This window comes from Vicugna pacos, chromosome 21, assembly GCF_048564905.1.
Source record: "Vicugna pacos chromosome 21, VicPac4, whole genome shotgun sequence".
NCBI classification, from domain to species: Eukaryota; Metazoa; Chordata; class Mammalia; order Artiodactyla; family Camelidae; genus Vicugna; species Vicugna pacos.
The window spans coordinates 11,592,083-11,615,264 of NC_133007.1; the positions used below are offsets into that span (position 1 = coordinate 11,592,083).

Consider the following 23,182-nt stretch of genomic DNA (forward strand, 5'->3'; position numbering starts at 1 on the left):
AAATACTTAAGATAACAGAATCAGAAACAAAGTTGCCATGGAATGCACTGTTTCCTTGTCATGAAAGTCATCACATGTGAGGAGAAAGACCTTTTAAGTTTGAGCTGACATCTCCCTTAAGTCCTGGGTCTATTTGATGTGCCCTCTTCAGCTTGGTCACAAGTATAATCTATCTACCTTTCGGATGTGGAGCTGTACTAGATGTGTTATGAAAAGAACTTCGAATAAAACATCCTTTCCTGCCTCCATCGGTCTATGTACTTAAGGTGCATTCCTGTTACAATTTGTTAATCTTTCATATTCAACTACCAAAATATGATGTGATGGTAGAAGGGATGAATGTTAAACACAAACTATTTGGTTGAAGGTTTTGGGTGTACTCAGTTTAGATACCAAAAGCAGCAGGAAGTATAATCAGGTCAGGAGATAAAATCAAATTGACACAGTTCATCACCATGCCAAGCAATGATTCTGGACTGGTTTTGATCACAATTAGGAAAAAAAAGACTATTATTTAAAAACAAACAAACAAACACAAAAAACCTGGGTTACAACTAGGCAGAATTTGCTTTCCTACTCTAAATTTGGGTCCTCCCCCACCCCTTCCCCCACTCTCTGCTGCCCACTTGTAGGCCCAGCAAACAAAGACCTGCAGTCTGCTCCACACCCCGACACCACAACTGCTGGGCGCAGTGAATCCTCACCACCTGAGTGCTTATCCACCTGCCTGCAGGACCAAATCCACAGTGTCTCTGGTTCTTGTTTTTCTAGTCACTGCTCGTAATGTCAGCACCTCTTATCTCTAGCTCTCTAATCCTTGTCACGCTCTGGTCCTTCCTCCTAAGCCAGTCTCCCACTTCCCGTCTCCTTCCCAGACCCCTTCAGGTACCCCACTCCACGTTCAACCCACTCTGCTATATTCTCAACCTCCCTCCCAAACATCCCACCACAGCGCTTTCACAGGAAGAGTGAAATCTCAGTGATTCTCATAACAACCTGCATTATGATTCCTCCTTTTCACAATACGAACTTGACTGGCCAAAGTTCTAACTTGACTATGTATTTAGTAGCAGGCTAGGATCACCCTCCAAGCTTCCTAATGTGTAGTTTAATGGCATTTTCACCACACAGTGCTGCTATACTGTATATAAGTGCTTATTTGAGACCAAACGATTGAAGTATACTCGCTATCTGAAAATTTCTGGGGTTTATTCTTTTTCCTGTGGACTTAACTAGACCAACTTATAGACTCAGCATCAAATTACAGTAAGAAATCCTGTTCTTCAATGATCTCAAAGTCACACTATTGGACAACTGAGCTATGAAAAACACAAACAAGAACTTAAACAAAAGGAAAAAAAAAACCTCTAAATAGCCAAAATAGCTCTCATTAATACTAAAAAAAAATTATTCAAATTTTAATTGCATACATACTTTTAGCTCATTTGGTACTATGATTTTATTGTTTATAGGTATAAGAAGTAGCAAACTATAACACATAGTATGTGTTGGATGGGGTTGGGGACAGGTAGCTTGTAAAGACAGTTGCCAGAATTAAAATATTAGACCTGACAGAAATAGAAGATAAACTTTTAAAAAATGTAGAGCTGTCTGGGCCCATTTAGTGGGGCCAATAGCCCTTCAACAGCTAACAGTATTTCACTGTGATAATCCCAGCAATGTTAATGAATGTTTATATTATGTTTGAAATATTATGTTTAAGAAGGAAGCATAGTATGTATTTTAAATAAAAAGTAGATTTTTAAGGTCTGGAAAGCTAAAGAAGTATTTGGTTATCAGAAAAATTTACATATGTAAACTCTTTTAACTAAACTCATAATAATAAAGAACTATTGCATCTGCTTATATGAAACCCCAGACATTACCCATAAAAATCAAGAAAAGTAGAGACTTCACAAGCCTTAAACTAAAGCAGAACAGTGTGGCCAGACTATGCGAACAAAGAATTTTCAGACCTCTAAGTCTTAGAAGTCAGGAAAAACTTGCCATTCTACTAAGTTCTTTACTTCACTACAATGTAATCTGATTTCCTAAGAGGAGAATATAAAAAGCAATCTTAGTTGAATATTTTAGAATATCTACTTTCCTCTTTTACATAAGACTTATTCCCATTTAGGAATACAATTAGAGGTATCATTAAATTATAGTAACATTCCACAGGCCAGCATCTGGGCACTACAAATAGGCTGGTTTTAACATGATAACATCAATGCCAGCTTTGGTCCTCAGCCTGCTAGCCAACAATGAGGTGAATTACAAGTGTACCACCCTTCACTCTTCCAAGCCATCATATGAACTAAATCCCCAGTTAGTTTACTGTCCACCTACTCTTACATGGTCCAACTTTGCCTAATTGATCTGAAATACATTTTTTGAAATACATTTTAAAAAGAAAAAGATGTCATATATTTTCAAGATGCTTCCCCATTTCAGGACTATGTAATCTGTAGCAATTTGTTACTGAGGGGTAAATAAATGTTCCTAATAGGACTGAAAGGGTTAAAGCATTTCAAGAATTATTAAGAGTAAAAATAACCGGTAAATACGTTCTTCTGGCTACTTACTATTTATAGTTCAAAGTCTAACTCCAAGCGCCAGACAGTAAATCAGGGTCAATATACACTGAATATTTTCTATGTGCCAAGATCTAAATTAATTACATTGAAAACAGGTCCTTAGTTAATCCCATGACAATCCAAAAAATTCCATTTTACACCCAGGGAAATTAAGATTTAGAGAAGTCAAACTAACTTTCCCAAGGTCACACAGCTATTAAGTTTATTTCAACCTACACGGTGTAACTCTAGAAGTCATACTCTTAAACACTAAGGTAGAGAAGGTGGCTCAGTGAATAAATGAATGAGCCCCTCGGCTGGGTATCATTGAACGTGTCCTCTAATTTCTAAAGGATGAAAGTGATTCTTCGCATTTAAAGGCAAGTTCATTTTGAGAGCGGAGAGGAGAAAGATAACAAGTAGGTGACTTCTACCAAAATCAAATTTTATTCTTTATCTCCACATTGAAAACACTCGCAAAAATTAGCTAGCTGCTGGCAGGATGGGAAGCAATAGAAACTCAGCTTGTGGTGAAAAGAAAGGGTCATCACCTTCCTCCAGTGACAACAGACTGAGATCGGACTTGTGCACATGAACAAGTGGTTCCTTAACTGATCAGAAGGCTGCTGTTTCAAAATTCAGTCACAGCCTGGAAAGATCTTCACTTGAAAGAACACCTACAAGTAATTGCCCCAAATTAAATAATTGCTCCAAAGTGCAGATCATCATGTTCCTGGGTAGGCCAACAACTGAGCACCCACAATCTTGCAGAAAGGGAGGCTGACGGCAGAGCACTCCCTGAAACAAAGACACGGAACATTTTGGCTCTGATGAGCAGGCAATCGTGGGCTCAGAGGGAGCTGACAGACTGTGTGAGGAGCTGTCAAGCACTGCACTGACAGCACTGAGAGCAAGTGCTGAAAAGGCAGTGTCAGCAAGTGCCAAAAGTGCTTCAGCACCTGGGTCCTTGGGGAGCAAAACAGAAGGGAAATAAATAGTACGTGGAAGTGGAAATCCACACAACAAGGCAGTGAAAAATGATCAAACCAGGTGAACGGAGCAGGCTCGCAGACTAAAGCTAGAGCAGATAGGTGCCGTCCTCCCCTTCTGATCCTGATCCACCCAACGTGGGACGCACCACTGCAGGAAGGGGCAGTGACTGAGTGAGGCAGCATTTAAAGAGCACAACAAACACACTGAGCACTTGCCGAGTAGTCAATAAATGCTAACAATTACTATTAGGTTCACATATTTATTGCCTGCCATATCTGATATTTCATATATATATATTTTCACTAATTCTCTCAACACCTCTATGGCATTTGTGTTACTGCCACTATTCAGAGACAAGGAAACTGAGGGTCAGAGATACCACACTGTTAGTAAACGGTAAAACCAGGACTAGAATTTATGTCTGTCTGACCCCCAAAAAACAAAAAAACAACCATGCTTTTTTACCGATTCCATCTCTACTGCAGAGTCAGTGAGGTTTTGGTGAGATATATGTGGTGAATTAAAGATGGTCATAATCCTTTGACACTTCTCCCATTGAGAGGTGGGGTCTTGGTCCTCACCTCTTGAATCTGGGAAGACTATGATACTGCTTTGACCAACAGAATATGGTAGAAGTGAAGCTATGCCAATATTCTGGGCCCAGGTCTCATAAGAGACTGACAGCTTTCACATCCTGTCTCTTGGACTGCTTGCTCTTGGAAGCCAGCCACCATGTAATAAATGTAATTACACTTAGACTGCTGTGCTCTAAAGAGGCCAAAGAGGAAAAGGCCTGCAGGACAAGATGCCATCCTTAGAAACAGAGGCCAAGGATCACTCAGGTGCCTGATATGTGAGTGAAGATGTCATCCTGAAAGTGTGTCCCCCCAGCCTCAGGAGCCCCCGCTGATGTCATGTAGATCAGAGATGAAGCACATGGCTGAAACCTTCCCAAATTCCTGACTCATTAAATTGTGAACAAAATAAGCAGCTGTTCTTAATTTAAAAAAAAAATCTCATTTTGGAATAACTTCGGAGTTAGAAAAAACTTGCAAAAGCAGTACCAAGAGTTACTGCATACCCTTCACCCAGCTTCATCAAATGTTAACATTTTATGTAACCGCAGTACAACTATCAAATCCAAGAAATTTTGTCAGATGTCCCACTCATGTATTTTTTTCTGGTCCAGGACCCAATCCTGGGTTGTACATTGAATTTAGTTGCCAAGTCTCCTTGTTCTTTCTCTTAGGACAGTCTTCAGGCTTTGTCTCTCATGAACTTGACATTTTTTAAGAGTACAGGCCAGTTATTTTGTAGAAGGTTCCTCAATTTGATTTGTCTGATGTTTCTTTATGATTAAACTTAGATTATGTATCCTTTGCACAGATGTGACAGCAGCAGTGTTGTGTCAGCGAACCACATCAGGAGGCTACATAGTATCAACAGGTCTCACTGCAAAACCATCATTTTAGCACCCCTCGGGTTTGGTGTCGCTTGTTACACACATCAGGTAACCAGAGCAGAATTCCTCTGACTTTTCTTTGATAAATTTCTTACTTCTGTGATCTGTAAAATAATGCATTTTTTTTCCCACAGAAGAAAGAAAGTGATAGATAATTACCATGCAAATATAAAGAAATAAATACTGGCTGCTCTTAAATATAGGTCCTGTGGCAAGAATACTGTAAATGTTAGCCAAAAAGTATTTACTTTATACTGCTTCTTGTATTGTAATTGCTTAAAAAGTTCAATTTTTTAGGATGACTAAATAATGGACTTTGACAGAGTAATGAGTAATAATGATATGACGTTTTGGGTTTTGGTTTTTGCTTCTGGATTCCCACTAGAGGTCAGTATTACAGCACTGAAAAATTAAGAAGAAGCTTTTAAAAAAAAAATTGGGGGACTTTCACAGCAGCCTTGTATACAAATAAGTCCTAATGTTTTAAAACCTTCATAGCTAAGTCCTCTCTTATATCTACTACTAATTCACTACCATAAAATACAACAAAACTTGGATGATTCCCACCTTTCCTTTTCCCCAGGTTTATTAAACATTTGCCACTTAAAAAAAATAGATTCATTTGTTAGTTTTTCATAAGCAGAGTGGTGAAGACGACAGTTCAAGAATGGGGACAGATAAGAAGTAAATGTAACCTGTGAATGCATCTGTCTAGTTGTGGGTAACTTTTTTTTTTTATCTTTGCTTGACTTACATTTTTTTTTGAATAAAATACTAAAAAGAGGTATATGTACAAGGTCTGAGTCCTTAATTATGAGTGACTGTGGGAAGAATTCTTAGAGGTTAGTGACATCTGAAATAAACAAACGTTTCAGAAACAAAGCACACAAAATAAGAGAAATAAATCATAGCTTTTGACAAGTATTCATCAAATCTGTGTGATAGGCATTCTGAGAACAGCTGGGTATATACAAGCATTTACATATTCACAAAGATGGGTAAGTCTTCTCTACACCAAGGGGCTCAAACAGACAACATAGCACTCCTGGGTGTAAAGGAGAGATGTGACCTGGAAAGCACTTTGTAGTTCCTATAAAGATGCCCTATTGGCAATGAACATTGGCGATCACCTATCTGTTCTTCTCAAATCCCTCCAAGTCATGATGAGCCTTGGATTATGTTGTCCTCTTGCTACAGTTATCAGTCAACCATCTTGGGCTACAGAGATGTTTTTGATGGCCTTCATAGTGACAAAGGATTTTCACCTATTCCTAACTACCAGTTGATCTTGAGTCTCTCCTTCTTCCATCCCTTGCTAGAGTTTCCATTGATCCAACTCACCCAGAAGCCAGAAGGAATAGGGACTCTGCTATTAGAGTTCTTGTACCTATCCTCTCGCCTTTCTTTTAAAATAAAAATGACCTTTAGAAAACCCTACAACACATTACTCTAAATTCAATAAATATTTATAGGGCACCAAGTGTATGTTCCACATAGCATAGAGGTGTTCTGAAGATTTAAAATAAATATATTTGTTTCTAAAAAAAAATCAACATAATTGGGGAGGCAAGTTACATGCAGAGGTTAGAGAAAAAGCATTATTTAGTAAATTGTCAAATTACGTTGTAGGGTCCACCTCCCCACAGAAAAATGCAACAGGCAATCAAGGTGTGCAGGAATAACCTGAATAAATTGAGAAAGAGCAGTCTCAAGTTTTCTTTGGAAAACTAAACCTTGAACTAATTCCAATGGAAAATGATATTAGCTACTAACATTTATTGAACACTAATATATGCCAATAATTGTTTTAGAAATCTACAAATATCATTTGATTCAAATGTGAGAAATGTAGAAACTGAAGCACGTTTGCACATTGCTAAAGGTTCATTAATTTGCCCAAGATCACACACAAATGGTTGAAGCTGGGATTCAAATGTAGGCAGTCTGGCTTCAGAGACAGTATTTGAAATGACCACTGTATACTGTAAATTTTCCTGAAATTTGATGCTATTAATTTAAAGTCAGAATATTTTCAATTAAGTACCATGATTTATGTAGCAAACCATTTTTGTTAGTAATTAGCTAACAAAATTAGCTAAATGGAACAAAAGAGCCAGGACCTCAGTTACCATGAAGTATACTCATTTGATTGCTCTAGGATATAATTCGGCTCATTCACAGTATGTTAAGCTGTAAAACGGATGGAGGAGCTTGTTCCTTTACTAGGAGCTGACCAAGAGTAAGGTATCTATCTAGAAGAGGCAGACAACTGAATCACTCATACTAGAAGTTCTTTTCCAAGAAACTACTGGAAATCACAGATCTGCTGCCATAGTAAGGAGGAGACGTTTCTGTTTAACAAAAGACGGAAGATTTAGTTACTTAATTTGGCCTGAGATCTACTAAATGACAAAGAAACAAGTTAAAGTGAGAGCTACAACAAAGCAAAAAGACCTAATTAGCAAAGGACACTGTAGCAAAAAGAATACAGTAGCTGCTGCAAAAATTCTATAATTTTAGGCGAAAGTTCCAAAAACCCTGTGAAATTATTCTGATTTTTAAACACAGCAATCTAGAAATTCACTGTAGAAATTAATAGACCAAAAGTTTTAGGGCAGGAGTTAAAAGATCTGTATCATAGTTCTGTTTCTGCCAGCAATTGGCCTAAGTGTCTCAACCTCTCTGTAAGATACCTAAATACTAAAATGGGGAATACTTGTTAAAAATAACAAGGAGGCGTATGTGGAAAGTTCACTTCTGGAATCCCATCCTGGAAGATTCTGATTCAGCAAGTCCAGGACAGGTATCAACATCTATTACATATTTTACCACCCTCCATCAAACTCCACAGATTCTAACCACTGGTCCATGTTTTTTAAGAGTTAAGAGTAGTCAAAGAAGAAGTCAGAAACACTGGTGTAGGTGAAACTGAGGAGGGCCTTGTACCACAGGTGAGTCAGTCTGTATTGCACTTCCTCGTTCCACCATCACCATGCTACCTGCGGCCGCCGTCCTGCTTCTGCCCCTGCAACTCATTTCACTGAAGTTGCTGCATAAATGTTCCCAGTGAAATGTCTTTCTGATTATTTCCTGAGGTCTTCCTATCTCTCTACAGGGAGCTTAAGTTCCCATTCTCCTTGCATCAGGGACCTCATTTCCTTCTTGCAGGTGGCCGGCCAATTGACCAGAAAGCAAGCTCAGCTCGAGGTAATCATCTTGAAACTCTCCTTGATTGGGAATCTCCTGACTCTCAAGTCCCTCAAAGGAGATTTACCAACGTCTGCTTATGTCCCTACCATTCCTTGTCCATGTATCGTCTATCAAGATTGGTGCTACATTCACTTCATAGTGTTTAGTTGTTTATGCACATTCATTTCCCCCACAAAGATGGGAAATCCTTTCAGGTCAGGGACCATGTTTTACTGCTCTTGACAATCTTACAGTCAGTCTTGAGTTAGGCATATAATAAGCACTCAATATTGCTTTTTTTATTAGATTAATTGAGTTGATCCTATTATCAAGGTGATTAGAAATTGGGAAGCTTTCTATCCAAGGGGGGACAATCCAGGCTTTACATTTATAAACAAGAAAAGAAGGATTAAAAGACAACAAGACACTATTTTCCCCAATTAAATTAGCTTTCTTCCCACTTCTTAAAAAATAAAGACTAAACAAACATGTGTGATCCAAAGTCATCTGAAGAATTAGAAGGAAAGGTACAAGAACTTTAAAGCATATGAAATAAGCAAGGATGATTTTTCTGCAAATAATTCTCTTTTACTGAACAGCATGAACAGATGTCAACCCATGACTGGCTGCTAGTAGCTCTCAGTCACCCATGATGTGAAGAAGTCTTAGCGCATTTACTCAGTAGCAAAGGAAAGCCAGGATTTCTACATTCCAGTATCCAAGAGGCTGAGAATCAAGATAGCTTTGATTCTAGCTCATCTCCTCTTGTGCCTCATTTATAAAAGATGACATCTGACTTTCTCCGAGACCAAGTTTTTACACCTCGTCCTGAGTTCTGGGTCTGAATTGTTACTTTTGTTTAAGTTACTGTCTTGAGAACTTGCTCAATTCTCTAGACTTTTCTAGGACAAGGACCTTATTTCACTGTTGTTAGCCTCCTCTTTGGAAATGAGATCCTGTCGCCTTAGGTGGGGCTTTAAAAGCTGTACAGGACGTACCTTCTCTTCCGAATACTACCTGAGATCCCGATGGGCATGCTTGATGTTCCAGCTAAGAGCCGTTCCTTCTTTCAGTATGCTCGTACTTACTACTAAAGGTCAACATCTGTACTAGGAGATACAAAGATAAATAATCCACAGTCCAGCCCTTGAACATTACATGCTCTCAAGGCATAAAAAGACTCCCTACCTGGATGGCCACAACTTCAAAGACTCCTTTGCAGGACTCTCCACATTTTCTTGTCTAACGTTGGGTGCCACAGCTTCAATCTTTGTTCCTCCTCTATTAACACTCACTCCCTAGGTGACCCCATTAAGCTCTGTTTAAATACATACTATATACTGATGACTCCAAAGTCAGCATCTGTAGCCTCACCATCTCCTCTAAACTCAGACCCATATATCCAGCTGCCTCAAGATCTCCATTTGTATATCTGTCTAGGAATCTTAGCCATGTCTAAAACTGAACTCTTGATTTCCTCCACAAACCTGTTCTTATTCCAGCCTTTGCCACCCCCATTAACATGGCAACTGCATTCTTCTAGTTGTTCAGGCAAAAAACACCTTAGACTCATACTCTAGTCCTCTCATAACCTACAATCCATCAGCAAATCTTGTAGGATCTATGTGCAAAATATATCCAAATTCAACTGTTTCTTATGAACTCGACCACTCCCACCCGAGCCCAAGCCACCATCCCCTCTTGCCTTTTGTTAGTGCAACAGCCTTCTGGCTTCCCTACGCCTACCTCTTGGTCCCTCACAATCTATTCTCACCACAGCAGCCAGAGTGATCCCTTTAAAAAAGACATTAGGTCAAATCATTTTTCTGCTCAAAATCCTGCTTTTTTCCCCCCTAAACTTAGCTTCATTAGGTCAGAAACTTGGACTGACTGACTTCCTCATTGTTTAGAACAGTGCTTGGCACATAGTAATTCTAAATAAACAGTTGTCAAATAAATAAGCAAAAGTACAACAGAAGAGGTATGTACATCATACAGAGGGAGCCCAAAGATAAAAACATGACCTCCTCCTGGGTAAACTGGGAAAAGCTACACAAAGCAGTGGATGCCTGAACAAGATTTTGAGGAACAGACACAAATTGGTCAGGTTAAAGTGATGAGAGGAAGGCCCCGCAAACCAGCAGCAGGGCACCTGTAAGGGCAAGAGAGGAATAAAGAAGCATGGTGCACTCTGGAGCGGCAAGGGGTCCAGGAGGGCTGAGACGGAAAGTGTATGTGAGCAAAGACGACTCCTGAGCTAGGGAGGAGGCAGGTGTTCTGCTGCTTGTTGACTTTCCTTGACTCTTGCAACTGTCCAGAACCTGGTCCACCTTACTGACAGCTGGAGAGATGCTTGGATAACAGAAAAGACATTAAAGTCATTAGAGTGAGGTGGGTTATGAGAGGGACTCTGGAGCCAGACTTCCTAGGTCTGAATCGACCTCCTACTTTCACCTAACTGGATGACTTAAAGTAGTTATTTAAACTCTCTCTGCCTCAGTTTCCTCATTAACAGCACCTACTCTCATAGGGCTGTTGTGAGGATTAAATGAGTTATTATATGCAAAGCACTCCGAACACTGCCGGACACAGAGTTTAGCTCCACATATCTGAACACATTATTATGGTAAAGTCTTCAAGACTGAACTTCCCAGAATTTTTATAAAGAATTTCATTTACTCAAGTTCCTAAGGAATTTGCTACATATTTTGAATAAAAGCTGACCTATACGTTTCTTATATAACTACTTGAAAAATTTTTTCTCCTTTCTCCCAATCAATTCGATCACATCAAAGACTCAGTCTTAAAAGGAAAAGCTTAGATCACTGGGAAATGGAAGTAGCTAGTACCTCGGGAGAAACAATTCAAAGGATTAATAAACTTTAAAAATGAATAGAAAGGAGAGGTGTTTATATAGTTTTTGCTTCTCAGAAAATGATAAAAGCTGACTAATTTAGTCTTTGGCATTTACTCCTCAATGGCTAGTTTGCAGTTTTTAAAAATTATTTCCATAAAACAGAGCTTAGCTGCACTGATACTACAGGAAGTCTGCCATGGACAGGCTGCTGTCTTGCCTCTAACAGGCACTAACACACAGACTGTGCAAGATCACTGAGCTGGACAGGATTCCTGGAGGCGCATCCGGCTCAGGCCTTGAGATTTCAAACCACAGGAAACGGATGCTGATAATAACCAGAGAATGAGGGGCAGATAACCAGGAAGCCGAGCATCCCCTCTCTCCAGTGTTTACTGGCTTCATTGTGCGGACCTGCCTCACATCCAACCGCTGTTCCTCTCACTACAGTACACATTTACTTCCTTTTGTTCTGCCTTCAAAGGAAATGGAGTGCACCTGGTTACAATTTTTCCATGTCACTGAGATACTTTTCAAGTTTAAATAGTCTTAATTCTTTTAATCGGTCCTCATATGTAGTAACTGTAAATGCTTTTGTTTTTCACCTATGTATTCTCTTCAAGGCCTTCATACATCTCCTGATAAAAAATAAAATTAGACAGTATACCATAGCACTGGTCCGAATCGTTACAGACTACTTCTGAAGAATTACCTACTCTCAGTTGCAAGAGTCAATTTAAGCCCTAATACCAAACTGCCTACTGCTGCTTTGCACTTGAGATCGGCCACGGGTCTTATAGCTTGTCCTGCCATACTCACTCAAGTCCTCTTTTAAACAAGGGCTATTGGCTTAAACTACCACAGAATACTTTTCAAGTCTAACAATCCATGATTCTTTATGATTTAAACACAGCAAAAAAGTTTGATTTTCTGGTTTCAAATAAAGAACAGATCAAACAGATTTACAGAGAAATAGCTGTCTTTTAAGTGCTAGTTCACCAGAAGATGTAACAAGGAAGGAAGGCCAGAGTCTGGAAACCAAGACTCATTTACAGGATGTGCCTACAGGATGTAGCCTTTTTGAGACTGGAGGAGTTTTCAGGCATCTTGCAAACTTAACAAGTTTGTAGTGGGTTTATGAACAAAAGTAAAGATACACAGTCAGAAATGGTATGAAAAAGAAAATTCTTAAGTTGGAGATCTAGGGTATAAAGTTTTCAGTTTTGTTTTCTTTTCTGGATTATCCACTGCGGGAAAAAATACTTGTTAAAAAAGCATTACAATCTATTTTTCACAAATGTTGAGAAAAGCAAGAGAATTAAAAATCCTGAAAAAGTAACCAAATAGAAAGTTCCTTTTTGAGACATCCTAAACAACAGGACAAAAACCAAACACACAAAAACCAAACACACAAAGCCCAGTAGGACGAGCACTCATTTCAGAGTGGTATTTAGTTGTTTACAGACAGGATGACAGTGAAACCTGTCTGCACAACTCCCATTGGCCCTCGTGACCTTCCAGCAGTCTCACATCAATGCCTCCGAGGGCAGTGAGCTGCACGAGATAAAAGCAGGATGTTCTTAAAAACAAAGTAGGATGTTCTTAGGATGTTCATCCGTCAAGGGATGTAGGCAAAAAGGGCAATGTTGTTCTTCCACTTAAGATGGAATTTGGAAAAAAGGTTCTGCCCATTAAATTACTCCCTAGGCAATAATTTTCACTTTTAAAATCAAACTTATATGCCCCAAAGCAGAATTTACTTGATGCCTATTTTAATTTCCTTTAGGCCTGTGAAACTGTGTGACTGGGATAGATGATCCCTCAGGTGTGAACAACTCTATGGCTGGGTAAAGTCAAAGGCATTTCTTCCTCAGAGAATATGTAGACAGACAGTATATCCTGGTGAACCCACACTGGTGCACTGAGTATGTAGGGTTAAATACAATCAACTGGTGGGTGGGGGGAATCCAAACATCAAGACAGAAGCACCGTATATCAGTACACCAAAAAAAGTCTTCTTTGAGTCAAGTAATTGTCTAGAATTTATATTGAGTTAGTAAACTAATGTGCTTAGCTTTTCATTATTTAATGCTGTAAACTTTTAAAGACAACGTGGGTGGGTAACAAATGACAAACAGAAATAAAAGTTGTCGTTCAACTTTGAACTGGTTCCAACTGAGTCTGTGGAGGTTACAGTGTGCGGAGGTCACAGTGCTCGGGCAATAGGTGATTAAGGCTTGAATATAATTTTCTAAACAACGTTACTGCTGGGAGTGGAGAATAAGGAATTAGTCTGCAAGGTCTTCTGGAGAGAGACTCTGGGTTCCTTCCCTTCTCTACAAAGAAATGTAATTCCGATGACTGGTACATGAGATGAACTGTGGGAAAAGGACAACCAGGATCTCTACTGTTTTTTTTTTTTTTTTTTGTCTGTTGTTCTCTACAGCCTTGCTATAGAAGTGTGCTCTGTGGGGGCATCGCCTATGAGTGAGACACATGTGCAGGCTCTCAGGGTCTGGATCCTAGAACCGCCAGCCGGAGCAGAACTGGCATTTAAATAGGATCATCAGGAGATTCAAATGCATAATACGCTTTGATACCCACTTGTGAGAGTTCCTTCCGAAAGATTTTATAATAACAAACTCTGACTCTTGACAGAGGTGTCTTTAAAATAAGGTAAAAAGGAAACTCACTGAACCTGAACATAATAACATTTTCATGAAAGAAAGGACTATGCCAGGCATTCAAGTATTATTTCATTTAATCCTCACAACAACTCTAAAAGATAGGCATTATTATCTTCTTTTTACCGAGGAGGGAACAGAGGTGCTGAGAAGTGAAATGATTTGCTGGAGGCTGAACAGCCTGTAAGCAGCCGTGCCTGGCTGGGAAACCAGGTCTTTCTCACTCCTAATCCTATGCTGCTTCCACACCAATGATCAGGAGGATTTTAGAAAAGGTGCCCAATGTAGTCACAAAAAACAAACCACGTGAAACTTAATCAGCCAACAAACACACGTCTGCCAGTTACTAACTCTGGTTAAGCACCGTGCTACTCTAAGAGGAAACCTCAGGTAGATGAGCAAGAAAACAAAATTCGGACGGAATATAATGAATATGAAGTCTTGTGATTCATGTGAATACGAGATAATCAGATTTTAAAAAATGATTGTACATAAAAATTAAGCAAGTAAACCATAGGCCACACTCCTGCATTTTTCCATCACATCTATTTTTTGCATTTTTCTTTTACATGTTATATATCTGTTCTGTCTAGTGACTCAAAATATAATCTACTTCCCACGAACAGCAGATGGCACTACGCATCAGTGAAAGAATGACGAAAAAAGTCATAAAGGTCAAGCTGTCAAAACTGATATCTTTTCGAAAAAAACTCAAATTTTCTGATTAGTTTTATAATAGTGACAGGTAATTTAAAAGACTTCATTTTGACAGTTCACTTTAGATGAGGAAGTTACTTTTGATCCAGCCTTGCTGATCAAAAATAGTGCAAGGAAATAACAGAGGAGGGAGGTATCCTACTTTATAAAAAATCTGCTGCAAATCAATTTATAAATAGAGCTTATTAATAGAGGTGTTAGCCTCTATTAATCATAACATGAATCCTAACATGAAACCCCAACCCAGGGAAGATTTCTGGAAGAATAAGAATTCAAAGGGAAAACTGAAAGTGCTAAATTAATAAACAAACAAATCTAATATGCAAATTAAGGACCATAAAATAATTATCATATCTTCAAAACTGATTTCAATCAATAAAGATAATTTGTGGTATTGTCAACTACAGCTCATGCAGATTTTTTTTTTTTTTTGCCACCAAACCACATCACAATTCTTTTCTTTGACTCCAAACGCTCCCAAGCACTGTCCCAGAACACAATAAAAACCTGAGAGGCATGCTAAATCAAAACGAAGAGTGTAAGTGAACTCTTTCTTTCTTTGACCCAGCAAGCCAGCAAGCAAAGAGACATTTCTTCAGAGGCTATTTCATTCCTGGGAGCATAAAGCATCTGAATTATCTTTCTGCAAAGATAGAAAAGAGGTTCTATAGACACAATCCCTATAAAAGTTATAGAATGAAAATGAAAGGTTAAAAGATAAAAAGTGATATAAAAGGTTATACATTATCGATGCTTCCAACTTGTAAGTCTAAATTCCATTAAATCTCTTTTTCCAAACAGAAAACTTGGGGGGGAGAAAACAGAAGACCATGTTTTCAGAAGTTAAAAACAACAATTTATCGGAAAAATTTCCTACAATATTCTCCTCTTTCTCAACCTTTAAACTAGGTATGCGATGCTTTAGGAAGAAGGTGATGTTTTCCACTGTTCCAGACAGGTATTTTTCCTGGGTAAAATACAGCCATAATACTTCTTAAGAGTTTAACTTACAGACATCTTTGACCTTCAATTGTACAAGTTCATTTTACATCCAAACAGTAAATACAGGAAAAATGAAAACTCATTTCACAAAATGCTCTTGGCTCTAGGTTGGCATTCTTTCTTGGTTCAATTCAATCCTGTTCTAGCCTACATCATTTTTTCTCATTGAGCTGTCAGAATCCATCAAAGGGCCCTCCAGTTCTTAACCATGCCCTTAACAACAACCATGGCCTCTTTCCTGAAATATGAATTCACCCACCGCCCTTCATGTCCTCTGCTGACACTTTCAACTAACTACCATCAGCTCTTATGTGGTTAGTAGTCTCTAACTGGTCTCCCTGGTCTCCTCATACCCCTTAAGTTCATTCATAACAGCCATACCCCTCTCTGAAACACTCAGATCAGACCATGCAATTCCACGCTTAAAGATTTTCAGTGGCTTCTCACTACACTCGGAACAAAATCCCGTGTCCTCCTCAACATGGCTGCCAAGCTCTTTATTATTTGGGTCCATATACCTCTTGGCCAACTGCCCTCTGTGATCTAGAAGTTCTGGCTTTATTTTAGTTCCTCCCACCGGAAAGCCTCACACGTGCACTCCCCTCCCCCAACACTGGGAATTCTCCTACTCATCTCTCAGATCTTAGCTCCAAATGCTACTCACTCAGAAAGACCACTCCTGAAACCCTAATCTAAAACAGGCTCACTTACTACAAAATCTTGAGGCAGCCTGTACTTTCCCTTTATAACATTTATCAAAATGTATAATTAGGTACGTTTTTGTATTTATTTATATTTGTCTGCTCATTAGGCTTTTGGCTCCATGGATGGAAAGATAATGTCTGTTCTATTAACCATGATATCTGTTAGGTGTTCAATATTTATTAAATAAGTGAATGACTGGATGAATGGATAAGACACTTCCCTTTTGTGAGTCTCTCTAGTCCCCTGAATGTTGAATTGATACATTAATAGCTCTTATTTTTCTAGAGACAAAAGACAAAGCCTCACTTCAAAACAACTTGCAAGCATGTGCTGCTCCTTTTTTGGCTTTCCTGGCATCCTCCTAGCTGCCGTAAGTGCTAGTCTGTCTCATATTCCTATTTGGAATTAGACAGTTGTCTACTTTTCACTCCTTTTCAACGCTTTTGAAAGCTAATTACTCATGAGTCCTTTAAGACTCATATAAATCTTTAATAATCTAACCTTTAAGAATCTGGTTATCCTGCTGACACAATGCAACACACTAACTAATGTGTTTTATGAATTCTTGTCCCCCTCAAATATAAGAAACCACACCAAAGAAAAGGCTATAAAAATCTGATTTAAAAAATTTGCATACACTGTATAATGAGTTGCCTCCCTCATAATTCCACAGAAATGTAGTGCTGTTAGACAGTTTGGCGTTATACCGCATACTCACAAATGTATACTTACTGCAAAAGATAAAAGGAACAAATGTAGAGGACAGACTTATAAAAGTCACAGTCCACAACGTCAGCATTCATTCTTAATGTCTAATTTTCACTGAATACATGTCAATCGATAATACACAACTATTTCAGTCCTCCCAGAATTACTTTTCTAAAATATCTATTTGGTCATGACATTACCTTGATTTAAAGTTTCAGTGGCTTCCCATTTATATAACTCTGCTTCCCAGATAGCAGATGCCAAATCCGAGGTACCGGTGAGCTACGTGAGAGGGGTGTTAAAGTCAAAGCTAATATGCTACATCTCCTTGGACAAACAAGTTTTACTTAAACATTTGAAGAAAAAATATGTATTTATACTAAAATAGCTCTGGCCCTACTGTGGAGCAAAAGGAAAAATTCAAATTGAATTTTAATATATAATATGCAGCTTTAAAAAAGCTTTGAGTTTGGGAAACTGTCAGACACATAATAGATACTCAATAAATGTGTCAAAAGGATATCACAGAGGACTTCATTCATTTATTATATAAATAGTGACTACTATGGCCCAGAAATACTGGGCCTGAACAGTGAACCTCCCCCTCCCCATCCCACCCCTGCTGGTTTGGATAGTGTCCCTTGTTGACATGAGCTCATCCATAATGTATCACTATTCTCAATATATTAGGTTGAACCATAGGAAATCGCCAATATTGAATGATTTTTGACTTACAACAATGGCAAATTCCTATGGTTCAACATAAGAAAAGAGTCCTTCTGTCTTATTTGTATGTGATCACCCCAACCTGTCTCCTTCCAAAAATATCTGTTAGTTCTTTGTCTCCATCATCAAGGATGGTGACTAGCCTAAAACAGACCACAATAAATGTTGGCTTAGGGCTCAGCTTGGATCAGTTTGCACACAAGCATAAACAAGCATGTAAAAGGCCATATTTTGGGGAAAAAGACTGGTAATAGAGTCTCCTCAGGTTAAGGCATGGAAGACTCCTGTTAGCCATTTAATAGTACTGGAAAGCATGAGATAAAAGAAGTGGGAACGCCAGTCACAGTCATGTTCCCACACCCTAAATGACCAAGGTATTTGCCCTGCCGCATGCTATTGGGCTTACATATAACAAAATCATTATAATAAACCATTTATGTAAGTGCAGAATCTTTTAAGCTTGATCATCTATTTCTACTGTCAAAGAAAGAAACAGGCTTAGTTGGAGTAAGAATGCCTGATATCAACTGCAAAGAATTTATTTACTATTAAGCCACACCTCTTTTTAAAAATATATAGACACACACATATATAGCAGTTAGTGATCATGTATTGTTTTCTGACTTAGTGAAAGTAAAAATCTGAATAAGCCTCACAAATAGTCTGTACTGAAAAAGACGTAGATTCATTTTATTCCCTACTTGACAACTGCTAACACTAAAAGGTTCCATCTTACTCTTCACAAAATGAAATACCTGCCTATTTTAAATCATAATTTGTCCTGCTGCCGCACCGCCATGAGACAAAACTGATCCAGATACTAGTGCTGAGGAAGTTAAACTGTTAAAGTTCACATCTGTTTTCTGTCAACTTGGCTTTGTTGATAGACCCATAGTAACATACGACCAAAACAGTCTTGAAAAAAATCAACAGACCAAGGTTTTTACCCCCAGAGTCAACACTAAAAATACAGCAAGCACAGAAACATTGCTGGATATTTTCCCTTAAGTTTTGTGTTCCTCTGAATTCATTACCTCGAACTATTATTTTACTTCCTAGAATGTGCCAAAGTAATGAATTCTAAGAAATGAAAAAGTGCACTATCTCATGCTGCTCCATCTCACTCTTCTCAATCCTCCAGAAACAGGACTATGGCTATAATGATTCGATAACTCCCACACAGAACAGAAGGCAGTTCCCCCAATAACTCTTTGCTACTGCTGCTAATGATGACTAAAATGATCAAAAACTATACACCCTTTAGCTCAAACACATTTCAATGTATAGGTACATAAAACTATTAAATGGGCGTCCCTCAAACTTTAGGGAATTTTACAACTCGGGAACATTTGTTAAACATGCAGATTTCTAAGGTCATATCCTCCAAGAATCTTGAATCTAAGATAGGTCTATAGAATTTGTACGTTTAACAAGCATTCTCCCACCTCCCAAGTTATTTCTTCGAAATATAATTCAAATACCATAAAATTCACACCCTTTAGAAGTGTACGATTCAGTGGGTTTTAGCATATTCACAAGATTGTACAGCCACCCCTACTAATTCCAGAACATTTCATCACCCCTAGAAAGAAACTTTGTACCCACTGGCAGGCACTCCCCAGCCCCTCTTCCCCCAGCTCCTGGCAACCACTCATCTACTTTCTGTCTCCATGGATTTGCATATAAATGCATAGAAATCATATACTATGTACCCTTTTTGTCTGGATTTTTTTCACTTAGCACAATGTTTTCAACAGTCATCCATGTTGTAGCAGGTGTCAGTACACTATCCCTTTTTACAGCTGAATAGCATTCCATTATGTGGCTATACTACATCTTGCTTCTACATTCATCAGTTGTTATACATTTGGGTTGTTTCCACTTTTAGTTATTATGAATAATGCTGGTATGATCACTAGTATACAATTTTTTTGGTAAACATACGTTCTTAGTTCTTCTCGGTGTGTGTATATATATAATTGCCAGGTCATATGGTATTTTTAACATTTTGAGGAATTTGAGGACTTTCCAAACTGTTTCTCAAAGTTACTGTACCACTTTACATTCTCACCAGCAATTTACATAGGTTCTAGTTTCTTTACACCCTCCCCATGCTAATTTTTGCCCATCTTTTTGAGTATAGCTATCCTAGTGAGTGTGAAGTGGTATTTCTCTGTGGTTTTAGTTTATTTCCTTGATGACTCCTGATATCAAGCATCTTTTAATGTGCTCACCAACCATTTGTATATCTTCTTTGGAGAAATGTCTATTCAGATCCTTAGCCTACTTTTAAATTCGGTTATTTGTCTTTTTAGTGATGAGTTACAGACTTCCTTATTTATTCTAGATACAAAGCTCTTATCAGACATGGTTTGCAAATACTCTCTCCCTCATTCTGTGGGTTGTTTTTCAGTTTCTTGATAGTGTCCTTTAAAACACAAAAGTTTTTAATTTTGATGAAATCTAATTTATCTATTCATTCTTTTGTTGCTTGTGCTTTAAATGTCAGATTCAAGAAACCATTGCCTAATCCAAGGTCATAAAGATTTACACTTAGGTTTTCTTCTAAGAGCTTTACAGTTTTAACTTTTACATTTAGACCTATGATCCATTTTTTGAGTTAATCCTTACGTATGGTCTGAGGTAGAGGTACAACTTCATTCTTTTGTATGTCAATATCTAGTTATCCCAGCAACTTTGTTGGAAAGACCATTTCTTCCTTAATGAATTGTCTCGGCACCCTTGTGAAAAGTCAATTACCAAAAAATGTGCATTTCTGAACTCTCAATTCTAATCCATTAATCCACATATCTATACCTATAACTAATCAGTTAACAGTGAGATTTTTTCTTTCAATATTATACTATATCATCATGCTCTTCTGATATTAAGAAGAAAGGTCTCACAGAACAAGGAATATGTGCAAAATTTCCATGCAGTGGGCTATCAGACATATACAAAAAGCAACTACACCTAATGGAAAAAGAAATAAGATCTGGGACAAGAACTGGATCATATTTCTAGATAGGTGAGTAGGTAAAGGAATATCCATCTTCTAAAGATGACCTGTTTTTCAGAAGCCTGATAATTCTGTGCACTTCAAGGTTGACTCATTATATCTGAATGCGTTCAGTACTATTAGCTTCAACCCACAGTCACTTATTTTAAGCTATTTACTTTCCAAGTTGAAAGTTAATTATCAAATATCTAGATAACAATGTGCTTTGATTCTACTGAACAGAAAAAAGAGCATTTAAATTAGAGGCTTCATCAGTACTGTTGGGTATCTATGGTTCATTTGGTTCATCTTTTTATAAATAGTCGTATATTAATATTAATAAATAATCTTTTAAACAGATGTAGAGGAAAACAGGTTCTGAATGCTAAAAATGCACTAATTTTTCTCATATTAAGGATTCTTACGGGACAAAATGGACCCTTGCCTATCTGTCAATTAGCACAAACGAAAGAACTAGTCAGAAGGAGCATGTACCGACTTCACTGGGATGCTGGAGAACAACTAGACCAGGACCACTAACTGCTGTTGAGTAAGAAACAACTACCAGACCGTGACACAGCCCAAGCTGTGGTCGGTGAGCCAGGGGAACACGCAGGAAATTGCTCTGTTCATTTATGGAAATTTTTCTGACATTATTCCTCACAAAGAAGAGCAAAATGGGTTATACTACTAGGACATGGACAAGAGGCAAAATGTCAAGTGGACTTCTAAAAAAATTAAGAGCTTCTGAAAACCCTGGTGAGGCGATCCAAAAAGCAGGAGACCAGAATGTCCTATTACGCCTCTTTTTAACCAATGCAATCAGCAATTCTAGTAAAGGTAGCTGGTTATTGTATGTCTAGATATGATTTGCTCTGGGTAAATTATATAAAGGTCAAATCATTGTTTGGTTAAAAATGCCAAACAACAGATGCTGATGTTAAAGTACCTGAAAAGGGAAGCTACGGAAGAATCCCAGGAGCATCACAAGAAGCCATTTCATGGCAAAATTCTGCTAGACCGTAGAAGGAGCACCCGGGACATGAGGTCACCAAATTCTTGGACTGAGAGACCCCAACTATGTTGACAGTAGACAAGGCTCCATTCTTTAAATGAGAGTAGATAAAGGAGGTTTCTTAAGAGAGGTAAAGACCACTGGTCTATATGTGATAGAGATGGACAAGAATAATCAGACTATCTGCCCACATAAATTTTTTTTTAAAAAGCGAAAAAAAAACCCTATTTCTAAGTTGGCCAACTATATAAGGAAGACAAAGGGCAGCAGTCTGCTAGGAGAAGGTAAGAACAAGCGGAGACAAGGGATATAAGGCTTTTAGTACAGTGTGTGGCCCAGAATTACTCTCCAGAAAATCCTGTCAGTATCATGTCCTCAAATCTTTTGAGACTTAAAAAGGGAAGCCTAAAAGTTTACTGGCAAAAATTCAGTATGAATAAAACTGAATGGTAAAAACAAGTAACCACTCTGCAAAACAAGGTCTCATTTCCAATCTACTTCCAGCAGACACTGTATGACAGACTTTCTTCTCTACTGTATAATCTAAATAATTTGTAAGTCAGAGGGCTGTTATTAATAATAGCAGTGGAGGCCTTTAAACTAGCATTAGTTAGAAGATGCTTTCACAGAACAAGGAATATGTGCAAAATCCAATTTCCAGGCAATAGGAAGCATTCAAATACTTTACACAGCTTTGCAGATAATCACTAAAATAATGCATACAAATGGAAGTTACATGCTGCCTTTCCTGAAAACCATACCTGGAAAACTATACCATAAAAATGACTTGGAACACTGTTACCACCTCAACCCTGAGGACCACAATTTTTAAGATTATACCCTATATTAAAACTGTGCTAATCCCCATTCTACTTAAATAAATATCTGGCTGGATAATACACTTTTGATCCTTGGAGCTTTATTTAATAAGTATTTATCAAATGCCAAATTCGAAAGCAGTCAACACGAATAATTTCAATCCATGAAGTAAATATACCCTAGAAAAGTTTTGTTGTTCCAGATCCACCAGTGACCCTTCTCAGAAAATCTGTTTCCACGTACAGCTGAGTGGGCTGTTAGTCATAGGGCTCACCCCAAGACCACTCCGTGTCACGGGATACTGGACAAGAGATGGACAACTAGCCTCAGGTGACCCACATCTGTGACCTATGACTATGCAAATTCATTAAAATATGAGCATGACAAATTAGGTTATTCTTCAAGAGTTTTATCCTAAAAATACATAGAGATTGTCAAGAACTGTTGATACTAGAGTTGAAAGGTATGGGCAGACATTTCTGAGATATTTTAGGCCCTGTACAAACAAAGCTACAAGGAAGTAGGTAAGGGAAGAAGAGAGAACATCCAATTCATAAAGAGTGATAGAGAGCTATACAGATGAGTGATGGAGTTTCTGTAGGACTTGTCCATCCTCAGGTCTTTTCCTGGACTGCCTCTATGTTTACAGTAAACCCCCACTGCACTGGAGCTACTATGTTAGGGTTTCTGTTTCTTAAAATATTTTAACTAAAAGAGAAGGAATTCCTAAATAT

At 38.2% G+C, this 23,182-nt stretch overlaps 1 protein-coding gene across 4 annotated transcripts in view; it reads right to left on the reverse strand.

Annotated features, from left to right (window-relative positions):
• Nucleotides 1-23,182, reverse strand: part of RABGAP1L (RAB GTPase activating protein 1 like) — a 569,757-nt gene that overhangs the window by 175,839 nt on the left and 370,736 nt on the right. The gene's annotated exons all lie outside the window — the stretch shown is intronic.